Source organism: Pelodiscus sinensis, chromosome 6 (assembly GCF_049634645.1).
Source record: "Pelodiscus sinensis isolate JC-2024 chromosome 6, ASM4963464v1, whole genome shotgun sequence".
Classification (NCBI taxonomy): domain Eukaryota; kingdom Metazoa; phylum Chordata; order Testudines; family Trionychidae; genus Pelodiscus; species Pelodiscus sinensis.
This window is the reverse complement of record NC_134716.1, coordinates 112,421,117-112,445,565: the sequence shown is the minus strand read 5'-3', so window position 1 is coordinate 112,445,565 and position 24,449 is coordinate 112,421,117. Positions and strand designations below refer to the sequence as shown.

Genomic DNA, 24,449 nt, shown 5'->3' with positions numbered 1-24,449 from the left:
GTAGAGCACCCACAGCTAGGTATTTGTTTCTATTGGTGGTGCATATGCCTCAGTACACATAAAAATTATTCTGCACATGGATGGAAAAATCCACACATGGATGGAAAAGATTAGAGGGAACGTAGATGGCAACCTCCTTGGTGTATCCCCACTTAAATAACAGTGTTGGACAAAATGTTCAAATCTGAGTGCCTAAGTCAGGCACCTGTGATGAAGTATAGAAGTAGCTGGTAAATAAGGGATTGTTAGATTTGTGACTGTTACATGACTGATCTGGGCTGAATTACAAAAGGATGGGGAAGATGGTAAAAAGAGGCTATCAAAGACATTAGCTATAGAAGATATGCATTAGTCAAACACAAGTTTTGGGCTCAGTAAGAGGAGGAACTGGATGAAACTCTATAGTCTGTATGCCTGGATGATTGATGATTGTTTCTACTCTAACAATCTATGAATCATAGGGTAATGCTGTGTCCTCTCTTCTCAATGCTGGCAAGGCTTTGGGTAATTATCTCCCACTAGCTTGAGTTGATTGGTTCTGGTTTTGTGTTTGGGTATGTCTACATTGCATTCCTCTTTCGAGAGAGAAATGCAAATGCACCTGAGTGAAATTGCAAATTTAAGGGCGGATTTAAATTTCCCACGCTTCATTTGCATAATCGCATCTGGGCGCTATTTTGAAATACCCTATTTTGAAAAAGGTGGTCTTTTTTTCAGAGCTGCTGGGTGCCCCTAGCTTACACTGAAGTTAATGTAAGCAGCGGTCTCTGAAAATCAGACCATGTTGCTTTACATGCTGAACTTTAATAACTCAAGTTTTGGTCCTAACTTCTAAGTGTCTTCATTTCCCCTTTAAGGACAGTATTATTTGCCACCATTGCAGCATTGAGATAATTAGGTAATGGACTTGATTCTCCATGGCCTTACTCCTTGTGTAGTCATCTACTCCAGTAAAACATGTATGTAAATTATGTAAACTATCAATTCAGAAAGATATTGTAGGAGTAGGGCAGCCAAGCAGGAAATACTCTTCTGCGGTGGCTAGTGTGTGTCTTGGAGGGGACTGAAGGGCCCATATAAAGTGGTAATCATCCTTGTTTTCCTTGAGAGCTGTGAAAGAAGAGATCAGATCAGAGCTGCATGGGTGTAGGAGCTCTCAGCATTAACTCTGCAACTGGTGTGTGTGTGTTTGTGTGCTTAAAGGGGCAACACCCTCTCCCCTTAGAGAGTACCTTTGGGGCGCACTATTCCAAACCATTGCTCTGGGCATGCCTATAAAGGCCTCAAAGGGGATGCTGGTGCGGATTTACAAAACAGCATTCAAGGTGGATGCATGTACATTGCACAAGTATTAATGACACCAAAAGGGTGCAAGCTGGTGGTGAATGGGGACCCAAATGTGTTCCAAGTAACATAAGTGCCTAGCGCCTGTAGACAGTGCTGCTGACTAGGGGAGAAAATGGGGGAGGAGGGCAAGACAAAGAGGGCAGCTGCCCTGTGGTCTGGCATTTTAAAAGGGCCCAGGGCTCCTAGCTGCTGCAGCTGCTACCTCAACCATAGCAGCGGCCAGAGCCCCATGCCCTTGAAATCACTGCTGAAGTCCTGTGTGGCACTGAAGGGCTGGCTTGGGCAAGCTAGCCTCAGCTCCACCCCTTCTGCCTGAGGCCCCATCCTTTCTGGGGGAACAGAGCTAAGCCCTCTCCCACCCTGCCAAGGAGCCCAGCAAGTCTCTCCTCAGCCCTGCCAGTAGGTAAATGATGTAACATTTGAAATACGATATACTATACTTTGCGAAGATTTTGAACATTTCTCAGGTGTGATAACAAAGTTGCTTCATGGAACCTTTTTTGGTTCTGCATAATTAATCAAAACTGCCTTTATTACAGCAAAGTTCCTAACACATTACACAGCATACACTAGTTCTCATGGCAGTTGCTAGGGTCTGATGATATATTATTCAGTTTCTTTCTCTTTTACTCTGTCTTAATTAACTCAATGGTTTAATCATTAAAAAGTCTCTAATTATGACAGGTACCAATCTGTCTGTAGGCAAAGTTACAAGAAGTCTTGTTTAAATTTGGCAGTGAATAAATATGGGTGATTATTTCTGATGGTATTTGTTGGCTCATATTCTCCATCTGCAAGTATCAGGACAGTCACTGATTTAGTCATGAAAATGTTTATGAATGTCAAATAGTAGCCCAAATGTTTATTCAAAAATGTTTCCTGGCAATGCATTACTAGGGCTGGTTGCAAATTTTACATTTAAACTTTTTTCTGTTGAAAACTTAGGTTTTCTACTAAATGTAAATTTGTCTGGGAAGTGGCTATTTTTCTAAAAGAATGGCTTTTCATTTGAAAATTAAAACACAACCAGTGAGGTGACCATTTTTTGGTTTTTGGCAGCTTTTGGATAAAAAAATTTGGTTTCCAAAAATGTGGCCTATCTAATGTGACTGCTACCCAGAACTGCTGCATTCATCCTAATGTATATTTTCTAATTCAAATAAATCTTGTTTTCAGATAATTGGTCTTCAAATAATGATTGCGAGTGAGGAATTCTTTGTTTCTTCATGTGTTTATTTTTACAGTGTCCTGAAATGTGTTAAATGCTTTACAGGACAAAGAGACTCAGTTCTTGCCTCAAGGTTCTAACAAATGAATTTGAGAGGGGATGAGACGAGGGCACATAGGAAACTATAAGTCATAGGCTAGCATGGTTGAGGACATAAGTTACATCCAGGAGATTATGTCATCACTCAGTATTTAGAGATGTACACTTCCTCCCTGAGGGCAGCTTCACACGATTTACAGATTGGAGGTTCGTCCACGGCGCCCAGATGAACTGCATTCCACTGAACAGGCACTGTCCACCACAGGAACTGGAACAAGTAAATGCAGGAGTGAAGCTATGCCAGCAAGACACTACCCCATATCCTGCATAGTTGCAAGCCCCACTCCAGAGCCTGGCATCTGCTACAAAGTGCCATCCAGAATTGCCTGGGCAGAGCTATCCTGACATCCATGAGGAAGGTGGCCATTACCTGTTTCTGCTTACTCCCTCTGGGGCATCTGGTATTGGCCACTGTCAGCAGACAGGTTACTGGACTTGATGGACCTTAGGTCTGACTGAGTATTGCTGTTCTTATGTTCTTATGAACGCTGCTGTCCCTGGAATGGACAGCCAACTGCAGCTGGACATCGTCATCCTTAATGAGGACAGGAAGAAGATGTTCATGGTGGACATCAGAGTGCTTTTCAAAAACAGGATCCTGGCCTTCTGAGATACTTGATCTTGAAAGCTGTAGAAGTACCGTCTTTTAGCATATATAACCTGTGGGTTATACACATTTTTACAAATCCCGCTCCCCACCCCATGAGCTATACAGGCCCACAGGGTATACAAGTTTATTTTTACTTGCCTGCACTGTGCTTTCCGTTCCCCCTGCCCAGAGGAGCATGGGTTGAGCCTGGCTGCAGCTGTGTGGAGCCTGGGCGTGAGTGCAGCTCCCCTCCTGCAGGCCAGCCAGCTCGCCTGCACTGCGCTCTATGTTCCCCCCGCCTGGAGGAGGGTGGGTTGCGCCTGGCTGTGGCTGTGTGCAGCCTGGGCGTGAGTGCGGCTCCCCTCCTGCAAGCCGGCCAGTTCACCTGTGCTGTGCTCTATGTTTCCCCTACTGGCAGCAGGTTGGCTACCTAACAGAAGATACAGTTTATCCTGGTATGTGCAATTACCTTAAATTAGCATATATAACCTGCGGGTTATACAGGTCCGCGGTTATCCAAAACATTTTTACACATTCGGGATAAACTGCAGGTTATGCACTGGTGTGGGTTATATACGCTAATTTACAGTACATCCCTCTGACTGACATCTTGAAAGCTAGAGACTACAAAAGTCAACCCCGCATGCTGATTGTCAGAGCTCTGAGTGCATGGGATCCTAGTAACAAGTGAGTTCTGAGTGAATACAGAGTCAAACACTGCTATACTCAGCTGATGCAGCAGCTCATGGTGCTGGATACCAGCAAGTGCTTGAAGGATATCTACATAGAACATATCATCAGACATCAGGAGAGAAAGAGGAGTGCCAATGAAAATCACAGTCAGGAAGGGACTCAAATACTACTTGATTGTATTTTCCAATGGACAACCTGATTTACCAAGGGACAATCTCCACTTATTGATATATCTGCTTGCCTCAACCAACTCTCCATAAAATTTTCAATGAGTAATGCACTCCAATATTTGATTCAAAGATCTAAATCGTACTGTTAAATGTATGCAGCTACATTTGGGTTGTTGCTGATTGTGTACTGTACGCATCATATGACCTTTAAGCAAAACTTTTATTTGCAGAGCATGACACCCAGTTGTACCAAGTTTTTTAACATTAGCTTTAATATGTTTTTTAAAAACATATGAAGGTAGAGAAATGGCTGCAAACAGTTCTTAGAGAGAAAGAAACATGCTTCAGTCAGCAGTTTCCTGGAGGCATTCATTCAAATATGTGGGTACTGGAAGAGGAGGTATGAAAATGTGTTTGTCTTTTAGTGTGGTGTAATTTAACAGTTGCTGCAAATATCCTGTTTAGAGGGATGATAAATTCAGACTGAAAGCTCTCTTCTAAGAGAAGATTAATTCAAGAAAAGACACCTATTTTTATTTTTACTGTAGTCATTTTAGTAGTTGTTTAGTTACTGCTATGTACAGTATAATATTTTTCTGTATCTGGAAAGAACAGGGTCCATACACATTTCCTGCTCTTACAAATAATGCTTAATTTTAATTAGCAGAGTCACTGGCAGGAAACCAAGGTCCTTGAGAGACACTCCTTTTGTCTAAGGGCCCCAAAGAAGATAGAAGATATGGCCTGATATATCTACTCTTAGCCAATTCAAACTAAAAGGGAAAAGTTATCCAGAAATTAAGAACTTTTTAAAGAGGGTACATGTCTCTAAAGCAGGGGTGGGGAACCTACAGTGCTGCAAGCCAGAAGCCCTGAGCCTTGGAACCCCCCACTGTGGGGGCAAACAATGAGTCTTGGCACCCCATTCCAGTCGGGCTGGAGCATCGTGTGTGCCAAGTTAAGTGTGGAGCCAGGTCTACACTAGAGGAGAAAATCTATGTAAGATATGCAATTCCAGACATGACAATTGTGTAGCAGGAGTTGACATATCTTACATCAACTTTTCTGGGGTAGCCCCACAGCAAAGCTTAATGGAAGAAACTCTCCCATTGACTTCCTTACTCTTCGCAACTGTGAGGAGTTTCAGGGCTGAAGGGGGCTCCCTCAGTGTTTGATTTAGTGGGTCTTTACCAGACCCACTAAATCGAACCCCAAAAGATCGATTGTTGGAACATTGATCCTCTGGTAAGTATAGACAAGGCCTGTGTGAGAGCTGGGTTTCTGTGTCTAACTTCTACCTTAGGAGTATTGGAAGCAGCTGAATAGCGTAGGGTTTTTTTGTTGTGTTTTTTGCTTGTGTGTGGTCTCTTACTAATTTTTCTGTTTTTCTGTGCGTCAGTGGTCCCTGACCAAAAAAAAAGTCCCCTCCCACCCTAAAGTCCAATATAAATGGACTCCCACCCTAAAGTCCAATATAAATGGAACAAGTAATTTGCAAAGTCATTAAGTCTAGATGTGGCAGAACTGAAGTTAAGTCAGCATGGTGAATCTTAAGCCACTTTGGAGGATGCTTGAAGAGATCATAGAGTCTGTTCAGAGGCAGGGACCCTTAGAGAGATGTTTGCCAACAGAGTTTGATTTCATCTGCTCATAACCACTGGTTGTTACTGGATTAATGAAGACCATAGAGGAAACAGTACCAGAGGGAAGAATGAGGTCTGCCACATTGAATGGAAGTGAACAGCCAAATTTGAATACCCCCAATACCATTTACACAGAACTGTAATGGGCTGGTAATCACTCAGTCCTGGTCACTAGGGTGGGCATTTTGACTAGTTGCCCACAAGGGCTATACAAAGTTATTTGTAGCTATTTCATTTGTGCATGGGTCTCTGGATCCACTCATGTACAAAAAAACCCAACAAAGTCAGCAGGGGTCCTGCACATTCAAACTGCATCCTAGAATCAGCTATCACAGTATTGTTTGTGCTTCCTACTCCAGCACGAGTGCTCAATTATTTCTCTAGACATTCCCTAACAATGCACTGAAATCCTGCCCCAATCCAATCCAATCCAATGCTACAACCTGCCCCCCTCTCTTTGCTCCACTGCAGGCGAGAGCCTCACCTTCCAGCAGAGACATTTTGTTTCTGTAGCCACATCCCATATCTTTACAAAACAATAGCAGCTGCTCCGCACCATTTACCATGTAAATCTATTCAGACCCCCTCGCCAAGATCGACCAGGCCTGGGACATAAAGAATAAATGAAGCCTCTCTGGGTATGTCTACACTGCAGCAGGGAGGTGCAATTCCCAGCATGGGAAAACAGACTCTTGCTAACTTTGCTCAAAGTAGCGTACTAAAAAGAACAGTATGGATGTTAACAGCATGATTGGCAGCTCAGGTTAGCTTCCTGAATTGAGGCTTGGAGGAAAGGCAAGCTTGGACTTGTGAGGCTAGGTCCATCCATCTCAGCCTCACATTGCCCCCTACAGCCCTGCTCCAAGCTCAAGGCTACCCTTTGACTATGCCCTATTTCCCTCAACTCTGAGCATTTCATTACCCTCTTTTTCCATTGCATTTCTCTCTCATCTCTTTTCTTTCACATTGTCATTGGTTGGGTCATAGATACCCTAGGAAACTGTCACCTGGGCTATGTCTAGATTGCATTCCTCTCTTGAAAGAGGAATGCAAATGAAGCAGATCAAAAATTCAGATGAAGCGTGGATTTACAAATCTCACACTTCATTTGCATAATCACGTCTGAGTGCTTTTTCGAAAAGTTTTTTTTTGAAAAAAACTCTGCAGTCTAGACGGGGTTCTTTTGGGGGAAAAAACCCTTTTTCAAAAGAACCCATACATCTCATTCTTTCAGGAGTCTGGGTTCTTTTGAAATTTTTTTCAAAAGAACCCTGTCTACACTGCAGAGGTTTGTTTGTTTGTTTGTTTGTTTTTGAAAAACCCTTTTTTGAAAAAGCGCTCGGACACAATTATGCAAATGAAGCATGAGTTTGTAAATCCACGCTTCATTTGAATTTTAGATCTGCTTTATTTGCATTCCTCTTTTGAGAGAGGAATGCAGTCTAGATGAGCCCTTGATGGACTGATCATACCTCTGAACCTGCCTACTTGCCCCCTCCCCCTGCCCTGCTGAGCCAGAAGCTCTGGTGTTCCCTAGCAAAGGTACAGAACTGGGGTTACAACCCACATCAGAGCAATTGAGATCATACACTGAGATCAGCTCAGCTCTGGGAAGACTCAGTCACAGGGACTTGACATAGCCCCGAGATGCACAAAACCAATGGGATCAGAACCTCAGATAAATCCCTCTTACTCTGCATAAAGTTTATACAGAGCAGACTCATAAGTTATTCACCCTCTCTGTCAATGGACTTTACCTAAACTCTATCTATTAGGAACTAGGATAACATGCACATGAGGGACAAATTATCCCACATCTACCTATTACCATGTTTCTTGTCTCTTCCTCTGAAGCAACTTATGTTGACAACTGCCAGAGGCAGGCTACTGGGCTAGATGGACCAACAGTCTGATCCAATATGGCAATTCTTCTTTCCCACTGTTTTTGTTTCTTTGAAGGCCAGGAGGGGATGGTAGAATCTAAGAGACCTCAAAGAATAAAACACCAAAAGACCTTTATAGACATAAAAAATATGCCATAGATAACACTCATTCACTGTGAAGTCCAGCATTGTAAATAGAAAAAGCAAAAAGGCAAAATTCTAGTACATCTTCAGTACTAGTGCAGACCAATTTCACCATTGGGCGCATTAATGGACAAACATCAACAAATACCAATAGAGTTTTTCATGGGCAAGTCAGCAGTTAGTTGGCAGTTAGTTATGTGATCTGCCACATACCTTTGAATTATATGTACAATCCTCATCACTTTTGCTAGGTATTTATACTATGCCCATCACCATGCTGTCTGAGCTCCTGATCCATTCTGAGCTCTGAACCCAAACCAAAGATAATATAGACAATTATGTTAGTCTATGGAAGGCTACAGCTTTATCAACAAATTCCAGGAAAACTATAACTCTTAAAAAGTGAAGATTTTTTCATGAAAGCCCAGAGATACAATTATTTCCTTTTATGTATAAAGTACAAACATAAATAAACAAACAAAGTAAGAGAGAGAGAGAGAGAGAGAGAGAGAGAGAGAATCATAACGCTTATTTCTTATTTACTGTTATTGGTTTTCCTTTCCCATAGCTCTGTCTCTCTCTCCTCCTTGTGTTTTTATTTTTTAAATTGGAAACTAACTTTGCCTGGGGTCTCATATGTATCAGTTAGTAGTTGTGTGATGCAAATTTCTTCATCTCACCACCAAACTTCCATGCACAGCATTGCATAAAATACTGATCTACAATACATTTCCCTATATGAGTCCTGGGCTGCTTCATGAGTGGACTAAGTTAATTTTCAGCTGTGCTAGGAGATGGATTTGAACCCAGGCCTCAGAAGTTGAAAAATTAACGTGCCTGGTATTAATGCATAGTGTAAACCAGACTCCCCAATCTCCCTTCCTCTTTTGCTGTTATCCTGTTTCCCAGTGTTTGTCACATACCGTAGTTTTTGGCCACACCACACTGTAACAACTTTATAGCACGGCCTAAAGCAGAATATACTCAGAGGTTTAATGAGTAGAAGAGACCACTGCGATAATGTAATAGTTCCTCAGGACACCCTGCCTTGTTCTGAATGCAATAGTTAATACGTTGATTGATAATAATATAGTGAGGCTAAATAGGGACCTCTTATCTATGCCCTAACTAATGATCTTGATAGTGACTTAGTGGGACAGTATTCCATAAGAATATGCTTTATCCTCCCATATTGACTAGTTTGGAAAGTTAAGCAATGCTTTAAAGCAGTGTTTCTTAAACTTTTTAAGACCGAGGAACAACACAGCGCCAAATTTTGAAATAAAACCCTATTCTGAAACACCCCTTACAGGGACATCAGGTTTACAGGGACATTGGAATAGTGAGCCCGAAATAATGGGCTTACTGTGAAGACACAAGGATAGCTATTTCAGGATACTCTGGTATCCTAAAATAGCATTGCAGTATAGATGTACCCTTAGTAAATAACAATCTGTGTCCCAAAAATCTTATAATCTAAAAGACTGCTATTCCCTAATGGTTTCAGAGACTGATAAGCAGTAGACAAATGAGTGAAATATTTAGGGAAGTGCTTTGTTTTGAATCATCAGCCCTTACTCCTGATGTTCCAGAAATACACCTGTATTACAGAATCCTGCTGCCTACACTCTCCTGAGACATTACAGATCAGTGTTGGAAACCCAGACATGAAAGCTGAGTCTCTCTCAACCTGAGACTAACCATAAAGCTGTGTTGTTTGAGACTAAGGTGTAAGATGTTCTTTTCTGTTTGCATTCTGTCTTATTTCCTTCTAGGATACCACAAAGAACAGGTCAAAGACTTGTGTTTACACGAAGGCCAACTTTTTTTGGGAATCTAAATGAGCTGGAAAAGGGGCTAAACAGTGAGGTGGCAAAACTTCCAGACGATATAAAATTACTCAAGATGGTTAAGTCCAAAGCAGACCACAAAGAATTACAAAACAATCTCACTAAACTGGATGACTAGGCAACAAAATGGCAGATGAAATTCGATGTTGGTAAATGAAAAGTAATGCACATTGGAAAACACAATCCCAACTATACATACAAAATGATGGGGGTCTTAAGTTAGTTGTTACCACTCAGGGATGAGACCTTGGAATCGTTGTGGATATAGATTTAAGAAAAGTTTGTTTAAGTTTCTATAAAATGTTAGGAACCAACCATTAGGGATGGGAAAGATAAGACAATATCATAATAGCACTATATAAATCCATGGTATACCCACACTTTGAATACTGCATGAATCCTATCTCCAAGAAAGATATATTAGAAATGGAACAGGTACAGAGATAGGCAACAAAAACGATTAAGGCTATGAAACATTTTCCATATGTAACATTGACAGGCTGACCCAAACATGGGACTGCTGTAGAGCATGAGTCCCTACAGTTTGAGATAAAAGCTTTCAGCTAATGCTTTAAAGCAAACTCATTCTTTCTCTCTGAAATGGTCTAAATGCCCCTACCTGAGACAGTCCACCACACCCAAAAGGCTTGAATTGTTCATCTTGAAAACAAAAAGAAATGACTAAGAGGGTGTAATATAGAGGTGTAAATATCATGACTAGTGGAGAGAGGGAATAAGGAAGTATTATTTGCCCCTTCCCATAACACAAAAACTGGGAGTCACACATTGTATCTAATCAATGAAATAAGAATTCACCTTTTGCTCTTCTATTATGGACCTTTTGACTGTATTCCTTTTAATGGGCATATAACAGCCCAGGAAAAATGTTTTTTTAACTTTACAGTGGCCATTTGAACACCAGCTATGCATATCTCTCAACTTTACTACATTTGGAGAAAAATTACTTATTTTGACCCCAAAATTACCAACAATGCAGACAAATTTGGTACCCCCTTTCTTTTATTATTTAAACTTATTTAAATTAGACAAAGAGTTAGGGACCAGAGGTTATAGGAAGCATCATTAACACTAGAAAGGGGGAGGGGAGGGAGGGTGTCTCCTGGCATTTTAAGGTTTTCTGTTTGAGTAATTTTTGGTGGCCCTTGGGTCTTTGTCACACACCATGTCCCATATTTGGCCTTTGGTGGGCTCAGAGGTCTGGTGATAAAGGAGCAATGCAACAAAGGTATAGCTACATAGAAACAATGGTGGAAAACAACATGGAATATTACAAACATAAAAAAGGTAACCCTGAATGAATCGGTGCAAAAACACCATACAAAAGTATACTAAGTGGTACCTCTATCTAAATTAGGAAAAACTTAAAAAACAACAAATAGACTAGTAGCACCTTAAAGACTAACAAAACCATCTACATGTTTTGTTAGTCTTTCAGGTGCTACTAGTCTATTTGTTGATTTTTAAGTTTTTCCTATTACAGACTATCTCGGCTTCCCCTCTAAAGCTATCTAAATTAGGTTAGTCAGTGGAACCGCCAATATGCTAAAAAGGGACTTACACTGCTGTAGGTAACCTGCAGCAGCTGATCACATTTGATGAAGCCTGACATTGCTGTCACACAGCTGTTAGAACCCAAAGCAGGGCAGAGCCTTTAACAAAGGGCAGAGTGTGTATTTAGCAGTTAGTGCCTGCTGTTGAGTCACAAGCAAGATTTGCCTGGGGGTTAGTGCCTTACATCCGTGTACAGACGCTCAGGGCACGCCTCTTTCTCATACAAGCCTTGTCAAGCTAGTCTCCCAAAGGTGGTGCTAAAACAGCCCTCTGCTGTCCTGACAGCTGCAGGAACCACATAATCGCTCAGACTATCCGGGTAAGTTGTTTGGCGTGCGCTTTTAAACCTTTCCAAGGAAAACTGGGTTGTTGGGGAAGGGGGGGGGGGGGGTCGCTTAGGAGGAGTTAAATGCGGGACGGAAAAGCAAACATCGGTCCCTGAAATCCGACACCAAAGTTCTCAGGCTGGTGAGTGTGGCAGGCAGGGGAGAAAGTGGCTGTGTGTTATTGCTGGAATGTATTCACACCCAGCTAGCGTGTTCATAACTGCTCCCTAACTGCGTGGAAAGGAAGTTAGCAATGCAGGTATGGAGCGCTGGGCCTAAAATGGCAAATATCTGTCTTGAATTTCTGTGCTTCTTCTCTCCTTTTGGTCATTCCAGATTACATTGCAAGGCATGCCGATTTGTATGCCAGTTGGAATACGTCCTCAGTGCAGGTTGCCTGAAAACTGGTGGTTGGTCCCTCTGCTTAATATTTGTATATCAAAAAGCTGGGTTTTTTTTTTTTTGTTTTCAAAGCATCCAGGTGTCAATACTTCCATTTTATTGCTATTAGAAATTTCACATGTGCTTTCTGGGGAGCTCTAAGGTAAATAGAGAGGCTGGCACAATATTTTTTTCCATTCTTTAAACTTTCTTTATGAACTTAGTTGTGATGTTTTTTCTTGCCACTTTGCCCCACTTTATTTCACTTTTGTATAAGATTTTAAAAATAACAGCATTCTTCTATTTTCTGAATGCTGATCAGGTTCTGCTCTATTTAATAAGAGGTTACTGGTAATGTTCTCTGAAGCATTCTTACTGTGTTTCATTTCCAGTTTTAGATAAAAGAATTTGGTGATGATAGACAGTAGTTTTTTCACAGTATCTAAGCTGCTTGTAGTGAAGTTTTATAGCGCTATAAAATCTGGGAAAATCTCTGTCTTGTTGGTAGGATCGTATGACGTGTAAATGGAGTAGAACTAGTCTCCCTGGTTATGAAGTTATTTAAAATGTAGGACAGTTAAGGGCAAGGTCTGCTGATGATAGTCCAGTTTTACATCAGATTTAGCTGGAAGATGCCAGTGGATTTATAATTTTTATATTGACATACAAGGGAGCAGAAACCTGCATCTAGTTTGTAATTGCTAGGTTTTGTGTCTAAAATGTGAGCTGTTCAATTTGTGCCTTGCACACTACAATGGACACTGTCTCCCATTCCTGCATTCTAAAACCTTGCTCTGTCCCCATGTTGTCTCTGGAATAAACCCCTGCTGCTGAACTGTGAATATATTAAGAGGTTTTCCTGGGGAGCTGAGAATTCCTTGCAATCAATAGCAACTTGCTTCACAATAATGGAAAGGTTATATTGATCCTGCTGCGCTGCTGGGCTATTTGAGCTTCACCATTACTGCTCATGAAGGGACAATGAAGACTTTCAACAGCAACTGGCTTATTCTGCTCTCCTAGATGTCAGTAAATGGACAAAGTCAAAGCTGACACATACAAAATGTTTTGTTCCCCCTACTCCCATTTTTTCCCCTCAATTAGCTTTTGAAATAAAAAGCCCACACTTTCGTAATCCACTTAGAATAATCTTAGCGTGTTTGGGGGTGTTACTGTGGATGCACTAATCTCTTTGGTAGATGGGAGTGGAAGGTCATAATCTTAGTGTGGGATGGTCAGGATTGAGTGTTATGGGGTTTTAGTAAGGGATGTTGGATCAGTCTGAATGTTTGGATCAAATCTCTCTTCTAGAGGCAGGAGTGGACATGTTCATATATGTCTAAATCAGTTAAATATCATGCCAGCTGTCCACTCTACTGAAAATCTGTTCTTGAGGAAGGAGCTATGTGAAACTGATAAGTGATCTCTAGAGAATTCTTCCCTGTTTCAGTCTCAGCTGGCTCACAAGGAGCAAAATAGCCAGGAGTATAGGATGAGGTGAAAATCCACCTTGGCAAGTCAGCCATGTCACTTTGAACTGGCATTTTAACACTGTTGTAGGTTGGTAGCTTTTAATTAAAAATGCGTGATCTAGGATATATTGAATCTGTCTATATAGATGGATAAATTTGTGGGATGTTTTGAATGGCTCAATTTATATTGAAGCAGCTGACCTCTAAAAGCCACCCCTGCCCCCCTCAAAAAAAGGATGCTTGCATCTTTTTAAGAAGCAATTTCCTGTTCTGCTGAGATGAAACCTGTAACATTTACTTGGAGAGACTCAGAGTCCTTCTGAATCAGGGGCAAGAAAGAGTATAGCTACCAAACTGGAACACAGTACTTTGATTTAGCAACAAATAGTCGGGTAGCACTTTATAGACTAACAAAACATGTAAATGATATCATGAACTTTCATGGGTACAACCCACTTCAGATGACTGGAGTGTTGGAAGTCCAGATCATAGGATAAATAAGGGAAGGAGCGAGGGGAGGGGGGAGAAGGAACAAAAATTGAAGGGGAGGAAGAAAAAAAGACAGAGTAGATAAGCTTCAGAGGGATAGCCAAGTGAGTGTGTAACAGGGAAAACTTCAACAACAAACAGTCTGCTGCATCTTAAAGACTGAGTAGTTATAGAGGTTGATAAGAACTAATGGTTCTTATTAGCCTCATAACTACTCCATCTTTAAGGTGCTACTAGACTGTTTGTTGTTTGAGGTTTTTCCTGTTACACACTCACCTCTGAAGCTTTTGATTTAACAGTTATTCCAGAATAGCTATTTTGAATAACTCCCGCTATACCCATAAAATACGAAATACTGCTGTCATTAATGTTTCTACTCTCCCATCACTGGGAGAACGAGTGAGGCTGAAACATGGTGTGATATGTACAGGAAAATCAGCCAATCTAGAAGTAAAATACACTGCTGTTTGTTAGCAATTTAGCTAATCCAGAAATATTACTGCCCCAATGCATCAATTTAGAGAGTGTTTTATGCACTTGCAGCCAGTACAAAACCTGTTTAGTCTTTTCAATGGTGACGAACTAGAATGTCCAGATATAACCTTGTTCTGCAGGCTATTTTCTGACTGTGTGTGAAGGTGTAGAATGAGCTCATTTATTTTATATCCCTCCCAAATTCAATGTTACAAGGTCTTTTAAACTAATTTTGTACATCAGTCTATGGAGACGAAAAGCATTCACTCAAGGGTAAAATAAATCACATGCTTTCAGGCATGTGGAAAGAAAGGGCTGGACTCTGGAACTATGCCCATTTACAACAGGAAAGGATCTTCACCCAAACATTTGTAATTCTTGATCCAGACTTTTTTAAAAACAAGACCATTTTCCCAAGTCACAAACACTCAAGTGAGCAAAAATGGTAAATGTCACTGTACTGCAATGCTCTCAAAATTCAAAGGTTGTGCGTGAATCCTCCAGAACCCAGTCTTGGTAACATTTTGCATACAAAGCTACCAAGTCCAGTTCAGCAGTGATGTTGAGATAAGTGATAGCTCTCAGGGGAGTGCATTTGTGGTGTTTCTCTGAAGGCAAACATTATAATGCACCTGCTGACACATCTGTATCAGGGTGTAGCAGTCCATTTAGAATGCCTTCATAAACCCTCCCTTAGTATACCTTGAAACTCTGAGGGTGGACATTCCAGGACACGCCATATGCTTGCTTCCAGAGTACATGAATTGAGGTGTAGATATTGCTGTTTAGCAAATGGAATGATTAAGAACTGCTAGTAAAAAATATTGCCCCTGAGAGATTACAATTATACCCTATATGGTGCATCATATGCTTTTGAACAACCATTATTTCTATGCTATTAATGTGGCCTTTGGACAGAGAGTGAAATTGATTCCAGATGCAAGAATCTCTACCGTTTTAGTGTGTTGAACCATTAAATTTTTGAGCTCACTCAGTGAATACACAAACAGCTATGTTTTGGTCTCAGATTTGCCATAGAGAATACACACTGTGCTCTGTCTCATGGAGACTTTTTTGTGTTGATTTCTTTTTGGACTTTCCCCCTGGCAATCTAATACAGCCATTTTGCACTATGTACATGGAAACTTAATGCAATAGCATTCACTTCAGTGAATTTATAACAAAGATCAGTTTGGCCCTCAGTGTGAAGAAGAGCTTGAGTCTGATTTGCTTCTCAATGTCCTCTATCCCTTTGAATATAGCTTGGTATCCTCATATTGTAGTGCAAATAATCTTCAAAGTGTCTTTATTTTAACTAATGGTCAGCAATACAATCCTGTCTCCTCATGCTGTGGCTGAAACCACAGCTAATTCAGAATGTAGTAAGTGATTTGTTGGAGGAGCGATAGTCCATTATGTATTGTTCTGTAAACTTGTTAATCTTATAGAGTTCACATAGGAAACTACATATTCTGTGCCAAAAGAGTGTCTGAGATATTGGCTTCATTTAAACCTTAAGGAACTGCCTAGTTCCCAAATATTTGATAATGATCAAGTGGCTGTGTCACAAGGGTTCCGGCGAAGAGGTAGATGTGAGGAAGGGTTTGGCAGTACAGAGCTGGAGCCAAATTGCTTATCTTCCCTGAGACAGGCCCTGACTCACTTCACCTCCCTGCAGTCAGAACCTTCACTGATCTCAAATTTGCCTGTCCCAAGGAACTTGTATCTCCACCCTCAGGCTGGCAATTAGCTGAGTGAGACCAGAAATGGGTGTTTCTGGAGGTCAGAGAGAGAGCAACTGGATGTAAACTTTAAGAGCCTGGTTTTCTTCTCATTGATATTAGTATATCTCTCTGGTAGGTTTGCTGAAGTTATGAATTTGAGGGGTGTACAATTGGCAAAAGTGAAAATGAGGCACAGGATCTGCTTGGCAGCAGGTTGGAGACGGGGTGTGGTATGGAGTTCGTGCTCTTCTGCACTGGAGAAAGATGGTGAATGTGTTAAGGATCATTTCTAGAATGATATGCTGAAAGTTGAATCTTCACTGCCTCTGTGTAGCTTGCTAAGAAGGTGCTTTTCTCTCTAAGCACTATAACAGTTAAGCATTCTAGTATAGTCATTTTGTGTCTTCAGAATGGAATATGTTCCAATTCGTAAGAATTTTACACTGACTAATCAAACTGCTTTAATATTCCTGTGGGTCTCCCAAGGAATGGAGAAATAATTGACTACTGTATTTCAAGAGTGATGCTTTAAAGCTAGAAAAGACATGAATGCTTTAGAGTTCACTCATTACTAATGTGCCACTGCCAATAAGAAACCTTCTTTGTGTGCAGTTTTAAGTCATGCTAAATGGGAGAAGATTATTTTGCAAACCAAAATAATTTTGATCTCTATTGTACATTTGTATTTAAACAGAACAATACAGGAAATGTAAATCAACCTGAAGAAATTGTGGGGGAGGGACATCAATTATTAACATGATTTATCTTAGTTATTAATATTCTTATTTGTTTGTGGTAGCACCTACAATGTACTAGGTGTTTTCCAAACATCAAAAAATGTTTCTTACCCCACAGAACTTATAGCCTGAAATGAAGGACCCAATTTTCAGTTATTCTAAGGCCTTTTATTGCCTTTCTGGTAACATAAAGGCTTTGTCTACATTACAAGGTTTTTGCAGAAGAAGCCTTTTGCGCAAAAGCTTCTTGTGCAAAAGTGTATCCAGACTTCAAAGTTCATCGCAAAAGCATCCACATTGCATGGACATTCTTGTGCAAGAAAGCTCTGATGGCCATTCACAGAATGGCCGTCAGAGCACCTGTGCTTTTTCCGATAGGAGTTTCTTGCACAAGAAACCCCTACGGAGCGTCCACACCTGCCTTTTTGCTCAAAAGCTGTAGCACAAAAAGGAATTATTCCTCATGGGTAGAGGAATAACTCTACTGGCAAAAGCCTTTTCTGTCTTTTTTTTTTTTTTTTTTCCCCCTTGTGCAAAAGCGCACTTGAGGTGTGGGTGCTCTGCCAGTTTTGCGTAAAAATGGCCTTGTAGTGTATACGTAGCCTCGGGGCCTTGGCATGGATCTAAACCAGCGGTTCCCAACCTTTTCACTAGTGTGGACCTGCAATTACCTCCCCAACCATTCGCAGACTCCCATCAAAGCCAATTCTAGTCGCAATTCTAGTAGTCAGTGGAGTATTTTCTCACTTTTCATTTATTTATGTCTGTTTGATTAGACGTTCCACTTGTGGATGCTTCACTCTGCTCATCAGTCTCCTTTCTCTTCAGCGAGCCTGATTTCAGCCACAGATGCATGTGGAATGTATGGTTAACGTTTGTATGCTTCTAACTGTCGCAATCGTTTCATCACAGAAAGACACCACAACATACTTTCTGGGACAGTAATTAATAACATTATTGGAAGATATTTAATTTAAAAATTGATGTAGAACTAACATAAGAATGTTGCATTGACCTTGCTCCCAACCTCCATATGGGATCAGATCGAGGACATGGTCAATGTACTAAGACCATTTCCAGCTTCCCCAGATGCCATGCAAAGCAGAGCATGAATTGGAGTAATCCTGAGGTTCTTCTAATTTACATAACAGCCTGGATGGAGTCCCTGCCTAGGTCCCAAATATTGAAAGTGAGTTTTTGTAGTTTCCTTTTCCCCTTTCTTTCTCTGCCCTAAGCTCAAGAATGGAGGAACTGAAAATCCGGCCAAAAAGTAGGGGGGAAGAATTACAGGAAGTCCCCAGTTTACAAAGGGATTGTTCCAAAAGTTCATTTGTAGGTCAGATGTTCAGAACCGGGAATGTATTTTCACATACCAACAAAATTATAAATGGTAGTTAGGCTAGCCCACAAAACCCTATCTAACCCATTATATAGCTGAAATACTGTACAATTTGCAATGAAAAAGTAGAAAGGGGTGGGTGGGTAGGAGTGTGTCTGTGTTTTATTATTATTATTATTATTATTATTATTATTATTATTATTTTTAACATTCAGTGCTGGTGCCTGAAGCTCCTCTCTGCCTGCAGGCTCTGTACTGGCCCAATGGCCATCCTCGGCCACTGCCCCTCCCCCAGGTTGTATCCAGCCTCCCACTCACTAGGAGGTGGTGAGCAGCGCCAGAGGACTCTGGAGGAGCAGGGGGCAGCCTTGCACCTACAGAGAAGCAACTGTTTGCCCTTCGAGGAACTGCTTCTCTCTGGCTTCTGGCTGTGCAACCACCCTCTGCTCCTGAGTCCTCCGGCCAGCACTTGTACTGTTTGTTACCACTTATGCATCTTGCCTGCTCCTCTGAGGCTGCAGGTGAGCTTTTGTTTGTAAGCTGGATGTTCGTAACTCAGGGAGTGCCAGTGTAACGTATCAGTGCAATGGGTCAAGCTGGCAGTTGGCCTTGGCTTGGTAGTACAATATTTCTGCAACAGAAGGCTGTTTTGTTAATCTGTAATCTATTTTATTTTTAAGAATTGCAGCCAAAAATTCAAATATTACTATAGATTTTCAGGAGGCACTCCAAATTCAGGCCAGGGTGACAAATGACAACTCCAAAATGAGTGGTTACTTAATTCATCTCCAATTGCCCACAGCCAAACAACACAATAAAATTTATACACAGTATTTCTAAGAATTATCTTGCTTCCGTGCTTAAAAAATTATAGACCATCCCTGAGACTGATGCCAACATTTATTTGTCTGAGTGATCAGAATTGTGACATTACCTAGAAAAAAAATGGCTGCCTACGTGTTGTGGCTAGAGCCCTGTGCGGATACAAAATTTGTATCCATAGCTGCAAAAATGAGCTTCAGATAACTAGAGCCCTGCAAATATCTGCGGGTTATGGAATAGGAGTGTCAATTGGAAGCAACTCCTTTAAAATCAATGGCATTACACCTGTGTAAAATTGGTATGAGTAAGATTAGAACCACATACAAGAAATATAATTCAGCAATGAAGCTGAGCGTCTTGAAAACGTGTATTTTAGCAGCTTGTTGTATGGATGTGAGACATGAGTGATAATGAAAGATTCGAAGAGAAGGATATTGGCGTTCAAGAGGAGTTGTTATAGAAAGATCCTGAGAATAGGATGAATGTAGACGGTCACCAACAAGGAATTATATAGGAAGATACAGCTGAAAGAGAACCTACTGCAAAAGGTTGTACAATGGAAGTTACAGCTATTTGGGTATATCTGCAGAATGAACAACGAGCAAAAAGTTAAGACCCTGGTATTTGGCATAATGGATAGTCCGAATAGGAGAGGTAGACCCCACAGAGAATGGATAGATGGTACAGTAGATTGACGTGGAGCTAGTCTACGGAAACTAAGACACTACCGCACTGGACAGGGAAAGATGGAAGGAAATTGTGAGGGAGGCATCGGACATGAATGGGCGTTGAGCCCATGGTGGTGGTTGATGATGAATAGAGTGATTCTTAAAATGAAAATTTTGTTATCCTTTATATTCCCTAAACCAAATGTCAATATGCTTTCCAATTCCTCTCCCCCCCCCCCCCCCACCTTTATTTGTTTTTTGTTTGTTCGGTTTTGTTTTGTTTTGGAACTAGGTAGTAATTAAGGTAAACAGGTCTAGAAAACTTTCACAAACACCTTCTCGCTCAAGCCTGCCTAGAGCAATTGGTCCTGCCTAGAGCAGGGGGCTGGACTTGATGACCTTCTGAGGTCTCTTCCAGTTCTTTGATTCTATGATAAGCCTATTAAGCAGGTGAACAAGGACACTTCCAAAACCTTACCAACTCTGCACACCTGTGGATGTTTAACTTCCATTACTGGATATTCTTCCCTTCCGTTCTAGTCATTTCTGTCTATTTCCAGTCCAAATATATCTCTTTTCAGTCAGTTCTGCCTCCCTACTCAATCAAATCAGTTCTTCTAAATCAATAATTATTTCCTTCTCAGCTACCATGTAATGCTACTCAATTTATTTGGAGCTCTGATTATGCTGTTGATGCCTGGGTTGGTTGGTTGGTTTTGTTTTCCCCCGGGCACACACAAAGGCCTTGATATGTCAGATTTCCAGTGTGGGCCTTTCCCCTGCTTCATCTCTCAGCTGGAACAGCTTCTGCTCATGTTCCTCACTTCCTTTTTCTAAAAGTAGGAACATAAGCAGATAAAAATATCTAAATAGCATGGACCAAATTGGAACCTCAAATAGCTAGGAGAAATTCCTATTGAAGTCAAAAGGAACTGTGCACAAATGCTGTATATGTACAAGAGGTAGCTTTTTGGCCATGACTGGACAGCACAATGTAGTCTGACACTGAAGGGATCTATTCCAGTCTAAAATATAGTGATTCTGCATTTAGAATTCTGGTATGAAGTCCTAGTTTCTTATGTATAGAATTCACTATTTATCCCTAGACATGTAACAGAGGTCAACATATTTTATTTCCATTGGTTGAGCACAATGTGGTCAGTAACCAGAGATGTTTCAAATGCAGAATTACCAGATGATGGGGGAGGGGGAGAATGTCTAAATAACAAAAGCTTCCAAAACCTGAAAACCCTTCCACTGCCAAAGATGCTCTTTCACATACTAAACTTGTTCCCACCTGCTGCACGAAATTCACATTTTTGTCGGTGTCACTGCTGCAATTAGGAAGAAGTAAAACCGGACTGTGATTCAAAGTTTGTTTGGATCCATCTTGCTTTCACAAGACATGCCAGTTTCAGACCTGAAATTTTCCAATTTAATGAAGGCTTGTGGTCCAAATCGCAACGTCCCATTTGCCAAATGTCAATGCCAGTGTGGGCTCTTGTGCACTTCAAAGCCACAGTTCCCTCATGGAGACTGGGATCAGTGAGGGACTCCCTGGGATCAATGGGAGACTCCCCGGTTGACCCCGGGTTCCATGCAGCATTTCAGCAGAACGCGGGATCAGCTGGGGACTCCACTTTGGGGTTTCAAAGTGGCAGCGATGCACAGCTGAGCCAGGAATCAGCTGTGCAGTGCGGTGCTGCCGCTTTAAAGTACTTCTTCTCTCCTCCCCTTCCCTCACCCCTTGGCTGCCTTTATCTGATAGAGACAGCAAGCGGGGGTGGGGGGGGGGGGTTAACTAGTCCTATTGGCTATTTGATAAACACTTGCTTAGTCAACTAGTCCTTAACATCCTTAGTAGGAAGTGCTTGTTTCAGCTGCCCTTTCCGTGGTCTCTGGTAGAATGGTTTCTACAGGTATCTCCCCAGAACTGAACAAATTTGGGGCAACACGTGCTATGGAATGTTCTTTCTGATTGGCTAGCTGGACCCAGCCTCATGGGAGGGGTGGTATAGAGGAAACTGCTTTAGGTGCATGCACACCTGGTTGTATGGCCTTGACAAGCACTTTGGGTGTGGTGGAGGGACAAGCAGGGTGGGGTGGTAGCTGTTTGTGCAGTGCAGCATGAACGGAGGGAAATGCGTTCACACCCTTTGCACACATTCTCCCGCATACGGACCTGGTGAAGCCCAGTGTTTTCCTGCTGCACTCTTGGCCAGGGTTTGCTAGACACAGATGGATCTAGCAGCTTGTGCAGTGTTGTTGAGGAAGAAATGGAGTCTCTCAGAACTGCACAGACCCAGAAGTGCCGATAAAGGATCAACAGGTTTTAAAAATGCCAAACCAGGAAACTTATAATGCAGGGGGAGAGGAGCAGGTAGCTAGAGAATGTATACATGATCAGGCATTAACAACTGGAAAAAGTAGAGACTGGGCTGGGGAAGGGATGAGCTGAATCCTCAAGCCCTCAGATATACTTCTCTCCTGTTATAAAACCAAACTCACTTCCTCCCATTCCCCTACTTGCCAAACCCCTACTTCACCAGCCTCTTTGGCCTCCATTACAAGCTTCAAGCCCTGTCTACCTTCATTGGTCTTGTTGCTGCTGATGTGCATGCATGTAGTGAGGCTACAGTGTGATGGATTGTAGGGTAAGTCAGTGGACCTGTGACTGACAGAGATAGGCCCCAAATAGATGAAGTATGGTCTGGGACTGTTAAGACATAATATTGGGAGATGGTTTGATAGGCCAGGAGCAGATGAGGAGAAGGTGGCCAAAACATTGAAACTGAGGGAGGTGGGGAGGAAAGGGCTGCTGATAGGACAAGCCAGGACACTGAAATATACAAGACAATGGGGTGAACCTGGAGCACTAAGCACTACTGAATAGAAAATAATAATTGATAACCGTGCCACTCTCAGGTCTCACTGTGAGGATGGGGAGCAGTCGAATCCCTACCTTGGTGGATCACTAGGCCTGTATTCAGTTCTTTATTCCTACCTCTGTACTTTAGCGCTTCCAAAACACTGTTTAAGAAAATTAAAAAAACAAAACAGGCCTTAAGATTTTTTTTTGGGGGTGGGGGGGTAATGAAATTGATTTATACTTTGAGCTGGTTCCTAGGTTAGTATAAAACTAGTTCCTTGTACTTATTCTAGCTGAAGATCTGCCCCCCAAAAGTGTTTAATTTCAATAACCAATTCTAGGAGTTTGAGTGTATTCCTTTTATCTGTCTGTAACCCTTGATTACAGCCAGGCACTAATTTTACTGGAAGAGGTGGGAAGATTATAACAACAAAACAGAAGTTGGCAAATGTTCAGGTTTGGATTCTTTACTTTAAAACAAAAGTTTTGAATTACCGTATTTTTCTCGGCTGTCTGTTTTTGTTGTCAGCATTCCTTTAAAATGTGGTATAACCAGTGTGCTCAGACTTAATCACAGGATTTTGTCTTGACAAAGAAGTCCTATAGCGAGCTATATGGTAGATTTCAGATTTAAAATCATGGTTATGGTCAGACAATGAAATACTGCATATACATATATCAGCTATAACAAAGGAAGTCTAACCCAGTTCCTGTCTTTCAGAAAACTTCACTAGCTCTTAAGATTGAACAGAATTGCTACTTTTTCCTGGCACTCTGGCAGATAAGTACCAAAATTAAGAGTAGTTTTCACTTCGATAGCAAGGGATTTCAAGGTTTTGATTAGCAATCAAGTTACCAGTGAGTGAAAAGCAACTTCAATGGTATTTTGAAAGGCTTCCATTGACTTCACAGTGAGTTGGATTCATCTCATGAGGCAAAATCACATCTACACTAGGTCTAATTACTCCTTGCTGGGTTTTTTTTATTTTTTTTATTTTTTTTATTGTTTAGTCCTTACACAGCGTTTAGTCTTAGACGATATAGGACTGCCTGTGAAGTAGTAGGATTCTGAGTCCCTTCCCTCCTTTTTGTTTTCCTCTCAATAATATTTACAAAATTCTGTCCTTCCTTCCTTCCTTCCTTCTTTCTGCAGTATGGACGCAAAACTAGAAATACTTACCACTTTTCAGTAGCCGTTTGCTTCTGATATTGACACATCCTAGCATTTCTATATTTTTATTGTTGGTAATCAGTTACACTAGTCAATCAGTCACGTGACAGAATGGATTGCCTATTGGAAGCAGGCATACACTGGATGACTGAAACTCAGATCTCAATCATATACTTACCGAACAGGTTTTTTTGAAACAGAGAATTGATATGGTCCTTTGGGGTATAACTAATCCTTTGCTATGCACTCATTTTGGAACTTTTTATTCCATGCTGATTTCTAAATAACCTTAAGAAACAATCCACTATTTTCTTCTTTCAGTTTCTATACTGTTTGTTTAATGGAATAGTTACTTTTCAGTACTAATCAGACTTTCTTTGCATGAGAGGTGCATATATGACTGTGTGAATGTAAAGTGAGGGAACCAGTGCTACATGGAACTTTAGTCTAGGGGAATTGGGGAAGGAATTTGGTGTTGCTTCAACACTATTTAAGGCTGGCTGAGGTTGTAAAGAAGACTGTTTATAAGCAAGGGTTTAAGAAGCTACAGGTATGTGGTTGAGAAACACTGCTTTGCTTGGGTGATTCAGAAATCATTTTGTAGTACATTATGAATGACCTTTAGAATAAAAGTGGATTTGAATGGGTAACTTGCATTTTTTCCTTGTTTTTAACTGATACATTTAAAAGTGATGTTTGTAGTTTTGTTAACATGTCTGAATTTAGAGCCAAATCTTGGTTGTCTTACTTGCATTAATA

The 24,449-nt window shown here is 41.2% G+C and overlaps 1 protein-coding gene across 4 annotated transcripts in view; it reads left to right on the top strand.

Moving 5' to 3' along the window:
* RAB27B (RAB27B, member RAS oncogene family) overlaps positions 1-24,449 on the top strand; it is a 178,659-nt gene that overhangs the window by 118,127 nt on the left and 36,083 nt on the right. Inside the window, exon 1 of one of the 4 annotated variants that reach the window (XM_006116597.4) lies at positions 11,294-11,537. The exons of 1 other annotated variant lie outside the window; for it this stretch is intronic. The gene's annotated coding sequence lies outside the window, so the exon portion shown is untranslated. Of the gene's footprint in view, positions 1-11,293; positions 11,538-11,574; positions 11,804-24,449 lie in introns of those variants that run through there. 2 more of the 4 variants (XM_006116598.4, XM_006116596.4) reach the window with 2 other exon arrangements.